General features: G+C 37.4%; 1 long non-coding RNA gene across 1 annotated transcript; it reads left to right on the top strand.

Annotated features, from left to right (window-relative positions):
- The first annotated feature begins 583 nt into the window (after positions 1-583).
- LOC110867289 lies at positions 584-1,997 on the top strand. Its single transcript, XR_002551486.1, has 2 exons — positions 584-908; positions 1,300-1,997. It is a non-coding gene; the product is annotated as an uncharacterized LOC110867289 (long non-coding RNA).
- The last annotated feature ends 4,730 nt before the right edge of the window (positions 1,998-6,727 follow it).

Raw genomic sequence — 6,727 nt, forward strand, 5'->3', positions numbered from 1 at the left:
ATTATCGCTAAAGTTGAATTGAGTTAATACACTGATACGAGTTCCATTGTATCTAGAATTAGAACTCATACTCGGGGAGCTGTTTAACTAGAATACTTAGCAATTAAGTAAACTTAGTATTTAAGTAAACTTAATGGTTAAGTAGAACTTAGCAGTTAAGCAGCTAATTAAGTTAATTAATCGACTAAGTAAATGATGTAATTAACCAGTTGAGAATAATTAATTAAGTAAGTTAATTAATCAGCTAATAACGTTATCTAATTAATCGACTAAGTAAATTACTTGATTAAACCATTAAACAAGATTAATTAAGCTAAGCAAGATTAATTAAGCTAAGCAAGATTAATTAAGTAAATTAAACACCTAGATAGATATACATGGAAATAAATATATATGAGATAGATAATATCAAAGGAAGGTGCAGGGAAGGTGTAAGAGGATATATATGTGGGTAGGAAGCTTCCTAGAAAATGTATAGGTAACTTCCTAGAAAAGTATATAGGAAACTTCCTGGAAATTTCATATTTCCTACCTATAAATAGGAAGCTTAGGATTCATTTTTCTTTGCTCATTTCTTCTATTCTTCTCTCTATACGTTGGTGTTCTAACCGATAATCACCAACACGATATTCTGTCCGATCGATTCGGAGACCAACGGACGAATGCCAAAGGCTGTCTAAATAAGACTATACTTTATGAATTTCGTTATGGTCCGGATATCGTGACTATCGTTAGGTCTGATTGAGTTAACACTAATACGTATTCCCCTCTGTTAAAATCAATGTTTAACTACCCCAAACTCTGCGCTATACAATCAAAATAGATGCTTAATCATCAGAAGATACAGAACTACAAAGTAGATGCTTAGAATCAAGATGCTTGTTTAATTAAGACTATATGCTAACAAGGTGAGTCCATTCTCTTTTCTCACAGTTTGTGATTCATTCTATTTTTATCAACAAAGTTTTACAATACTCAAATTATTTTCGAAAGTTATAATTACAAGGATTAAGTCTTGGTTATCTTGAATCACTGGCAAGTGGGGTATTGTGCACATTACTAATTTCTCACGGTTAGGTTAACAAACCTAACAGTGACAATCATCACTACTTGGGTGAAAGGACCCAATGGTGGTATGACCATCGTCACCAGGAGGTGACACGGCGCCAGATAAAAATAAGATAGTAGCCATTGTAATCGCTCTTATGCTGTAATTTATAACAATGTGTCATTTTGTATAAAAATGAATGAACTCACCAGTATTTCCTGCTGACCAAATCTTTTTAAAACGCGTTTCAGGTAATTACAGTAGATTGGAACAAGAGTGATGATACGGCACCGAAAGGCTTAAAGAAGTGGCTTATTTTATCAATTAAATTAAATTAAGAAAACCTGGTTTCATATATTCGGGTTTATCCCTTATTAAAGCTACCTTTGTAGAACTTGGGTTTTATACCATCTATTTAATAAATAAAAATCCGGTGTTTTCTAAACTATGATATTTTTTCTAACTCACGGTCCTGATGAAATTTCCGCTGCAATACTTTTCAAAATAACCACCGGACCACTTGACTGGTCGCGGCTCCCGTCCAGGGTGTGGTCGGGGGTCATGACACTATACATCCTTAAGTTCAAGGGTTTTATGGTAATTAAAGAAAAGAGTGGCGGTTACAAAGTTGAGGGACTATTTGTGACAAATCAGAACTTGGTAACCACCACCCAAGGGTGGCGAAATCCCTTGGGAGGCACCCCTTGGTCGATTGGCACCCACAAGAAGGAAGTGACATGACTTTTCAATCAAAGGACACACCGCTTCATGTTTAATTTACTTCCACATATTCAAGAGACGCACCCGTTCGTGAAGAGATGCGTCTATTGGATCGCACCCTTTAGAAACTATAAATAGGGATAGATTTCTCATTTGTAAATCACTCATCAATTGTATTCTATTGTATTCAAACTCTCATTTTATATATTTCAAGTTATTCGATTGTCTAGAGATCAAAGATCCATTTTGGGCCAACAACAAGGGGGTGTGTATAGTGGTAGTGAACTAGTGATGATGAGGAGGACTAGGACGAGCTAATCATCATCGTCGCCAGAATGTAAAAAAAGTATTCAAAAGCAATGAAGAACCCAAACTTTCATACGGAAAAACAGACAACAAAAGCCAAAATCATCATAGATCTTAAAACCCGAAGGGTTCGGCTTAAAGTTTACAAAATTCATGGCTGCAAGAGGGGTTGCAAGTCAGAACCTACTATGCGGATAACACTAAAACTACAAAAAGTACAAACCATTGATGCTTCGCTATGTTGATAATTGATATCATACAAATGGCAATCATTGATGAATATGATTTTGTGATTTAACAAGCATCATTTCTAAAGAAACACTAAATTAATAAACCCTAGCAAGGAAATCAAAAAAGAAAACTCAATATGTTATATACTTCTAACTGAAACGTTTACTTCCCAACTAGCTTAAGATTTTGTTTGCATAGTGAGGTCAGATAAACTCAATAAGCTTATTTGCACACAAATCTAAGTACAATCTTTGAACATTTTGATAGAAAACATATATGAATGTGATAACAATGACTATGTGACTAACCTACTAGTTTTGCCCGTTGAACTCCATTTATTTCCTTCAATAAAATATGGAAACGCGAGTGATTTTGTATAGGGCTTCTTGAGTTTGGTAGGGGAAACTACCCGTATAATCTATCACTTTGACAAACAAATGGGTTAAAACTTCACAAGAAAATGGATGGCGTTAAACGTGTAGATAAAGTTGAAACAACTAAGACGTTTGGAGGTAAAACGATACTTTTTATCTTCTCCTATGCATAATCCATAACAAACGACCATGGGCTTCTCTTTGCTAGCCTTATTTTCCACGTATGCGCTCCTACCTTCCAAGTCAATGTACGTGAAAATACAAACCACTCATTGTCATGCTCATATTATGGGTCTAATCAGTGGCGGATCCAGGAGTTTTTTCCATTGGGGTCCCTTTTTCGGGTTGGGTCGGGAGACGGTTCGACAACATAATTTTAATAATACGGACTTTTTAAGTTGAATTATATATTTTTATCATCTCGAATCAAATCAAGCCGAACTCAAATCGACTTTTAAATTCAGTTAAATTGTTAATTCGAATTAAGTTTAAATAATATAAAATTCAAATAAACTGAATAGATTAACTCAAGTAAGTTGATATTGGATGTTTTTAATACATTTAAACAAACTTTATAAATTTTAGTATTACCTTTTATTTTCCATACCAGTTCAGATTATTAATTTTTTATAGTATTCTATTGGTAAATAACTAAATATTAAACTTGATCCACCTGCTACGCTAGTAAGAAGAAAGATTGAAAGGGTCTTATGTTTTGATGTGATGGACATAATAAATGTGAAGTAGAAAAACTATATTGAGAATCAAACCCATGACGACATGAAATTTTAGTTACAAGTCAACAAATCAACCACCACACTAACCTTCACCTCGTTACAAGTCATTTAATTTTTTTTAGAGTAAACTTCCGTTTTGCTCCCTGATCTTTGAAGGCCTTCATGATTTTGCTTCCTGGCCCTAACTCCATCCAAATTATTTATTAACTGAAAGGGTATTTTGGTAATTTCAAATATAAAACTGAGAGTATTTTAGTAAAACTATAAATAAAAGATTATATTATATATATAATAACAATACAGATTCATCTTCTCTCTCTTAACATACATGATTATCCTGCAATATTATTGTTTTCACGCTAACACACGTCATAAATAATGTATACTTGCTTCAGGCCTGCAACACTAATGAAAATCACAATACATCAATCAACTATTTGCCAATGAAACACCATCTAATTTCACACAATAACTCCACGAACAAGACGATACATTCCTCAAACTCATATCTAATAATTTCATCCGAATAACTCGCATCTAAACAAATTTCTACTCTATACACTCACCAAAACGGAGCTCAAATCATTACATTCGCTTCCTATGCTAAATCCTCACAAACTCTCATAAATTCACAATAAACCTAACCTAATAACCTCACATTTTCCGAATTAAACTTCCAAATCAAGTCTAAACAACATTCAAAGTCCTAATCGAAACACCGATCCAGAAAAACGAACTAAAATCAACGACGAATGTAATCTAGATCTAACTGGAACATAATTTCTTCAACGAACATAAGAGCATTGCGATATGGACATATAAAATTGTAGAAATTCAACAAAATTGATGAAAACGTGAGGAGATTCTTACAGATGAATGCGTCTGATCTGCCAATAGTTTCACCAAAACAGATGAATGCGCCGGTGGCAGCCTCTCAACTGGATCTAGGGTTTCGAACCAAGGTTGTGGTGGTGGCCAGATCTGTGGAGTTTGCGATGGTGGTTGAGGACTGGTAGTGATGGCGGTGGCGGGTTGGTGGTAATGGTGATGGCGGTTTAGTGGAAATGGCAGTGGTGGTAGTCGATTAGCAGCAGAGGGAGGGGATAGGTTGCAGGTGATGAATGGTGAGGTGATGAATGGTAATGTACTGGTGGTTTGATTTTCTTTTTTTGAATGAAGAATGGGTTTGATGATACATAAGAGACAAAAATAGATTTATCATTAAACAAATTGATTTTAGAAATTAATAACAAATAATTTAATACTTACATTTATAAAATTACTGAAATGGCCTTTTACTTAACGAATACTTTGGATGGAGTTAAGGGCGGGGAGCAAAATCATGAAGGCCTTCAAAGATCAGGGAGTAAAATGGCTATTTTGAAAGGTTTGGGGCAAAACCGTTAAAGTGACCAAACCATAGGGAGCAAAACGGAAGTTTACTCTCTTTTTTATGGGTTCCGTACAAAATTTAACATACCGTCTCTACTAACTTTTTAAAAAGAGTAAACTGCCATTTTGGTCCCTGTGGTTTGGCCAGTTTTACCACTTTAGTCCAAATCTCAAACTTATTACATCTGGGTCTCTGTGGTTTGCATTTTGTTGCCATTTTAGTCCAAATCTCAAATCTGGTCAGATTTCAAAAAAAAACCTGGTTTTTGTCCTTTTCCTCAGGGGCATTTTGGTCATTTTATATTTTATAAATGAAAAAAATATAACAAAATCCCAAACACCCCATATCTCTGCACTCTCTCTCTCTCTAAACAACCCCTCTCTCTTCTCTCTCTCCTCTCTCTAGAACACCACCACCACCACCTCCTCTCCGTTTATCCACCGCCGCAGCAGCAGAAACCGCCATCCGTCGTTCCAATCAAATGTCAGATCAAACAAGAATCCAAACCAAGAATCCCCAAAAATCAAAACCCCTTTACTTCCAATCACTCCAAACCAAACCCAAAACCTAAACCCACAAATTCAAGAACAAGAACAAACAACCCATCTTCATAAAACCCTCATAAGATTCGAACAAGAACAAACCACCACCATATCATCACCCCCACCACCGTATAACCCGAACGGAACTGACCTTGCCCCAAATAGAAGCAACCCGAACGGAACAGGGTTGCCGTCGCCGCTGCTGATACGCGGCTCCGTCTCTTCCATCTCCTCTCTCTCATGCATCTCTCTCTCTCTCTCTCTCTCCGCCGCTCATGGCGGCTCTGCTGATGTCGTACCGTCCGCCACCACCAAGTGGTGGTGGTGCTGCCGCTGTTGTTTATCGGGAGGGGACGGCGAAGGGCAAGGGATAGTGGTTGATTGTTGTGGTTGCGTGTGGTGGTTCACCGGATAACCAGTCGCTGGAAAAACGAGGCGAATGAGGTTGTTTGGTGGTGTCGTTACCGGCTGAATCGAAGAGGGAGGATGTGGGTGTCTGTGTGTGTGTAAGAGATGGAGGAGTGGAGAGTGATGGTGGTTGCGGTGGCCGGAGATCGGTGGTGTTGGCGGCGACGGTGGCGGAGGTTGGGGATGATGTGGGGGTGGTGGTGGTGTGGTGTACGTAGTTCAGAGAGAGGGGGGAGACAGAGAGCAGATGTTGAGAGAGAGAGAGAGAGAGAGCAGATGGAGAGAAAGAGAGGGATGAAGATCTTTAAATAAAATCCAAAAAGACCAACATGCCCCTGAGGAAAAGGACAAAATCCAGGTTTTTTTTTTTGAAATCTGACCTGATTTGAGATTTGGACTAAAATGGCAACAAAATACAAACCACAGGGACCCAGATGTAATAAGTTTGAGATTTAGACTAAAGTGTCAAAACTGGCCAAACCACATAGACTAAAATAGACCAAAATAACAGTTTACTCTTTTAAAAAAATATTAGGGTTCGAGAATCCACATCGTGTGGGTCAGCACCTGGGTCTAATGACTATTGTTTGTGGACCTTTCTCACTAGACTTCTTAGAGTAAAGACGAGCTGTCGCAAGCCAAACCCAATGGCCTTCACTTCACGTGCCTTTCGCAATAAAAACTGTTCAATCAATGTCATCATCCACGTGGCACAATAACCGAACTAACACGTGTATTGATCCTTATCTAAACAGGACCACTTTGTTCCATGTGCCAGAGAACCCAACCCGGCCCCACAAGTCGCGACAAACCTATAACCATAAATATCCCTATTTTACATTTTTACCCCTTACAGTTAGCTAGCAAGTATGACACGTGTCATGGTTCACATCAATCTAATTTGGATAAGACTGGAAAACAAAACAAATATCTAACTTTCAAGACTTTATAAAACCACATAAACACGA

Source organism: Helianthus annuus, chromosome 7 (assembly GCF_002127325.2).
Source record: "Helianthus annuus cultivar XRQ/B chromosome 7, HanXRQr2.0-SUNRISE, whole genome shotgun sequence".
NCBI lineage: Eukaryota > Viridiplantae > Streptophyta > Magnoliopsida > Asterales > Asteraceae > Helianthus > Helianthus annuus.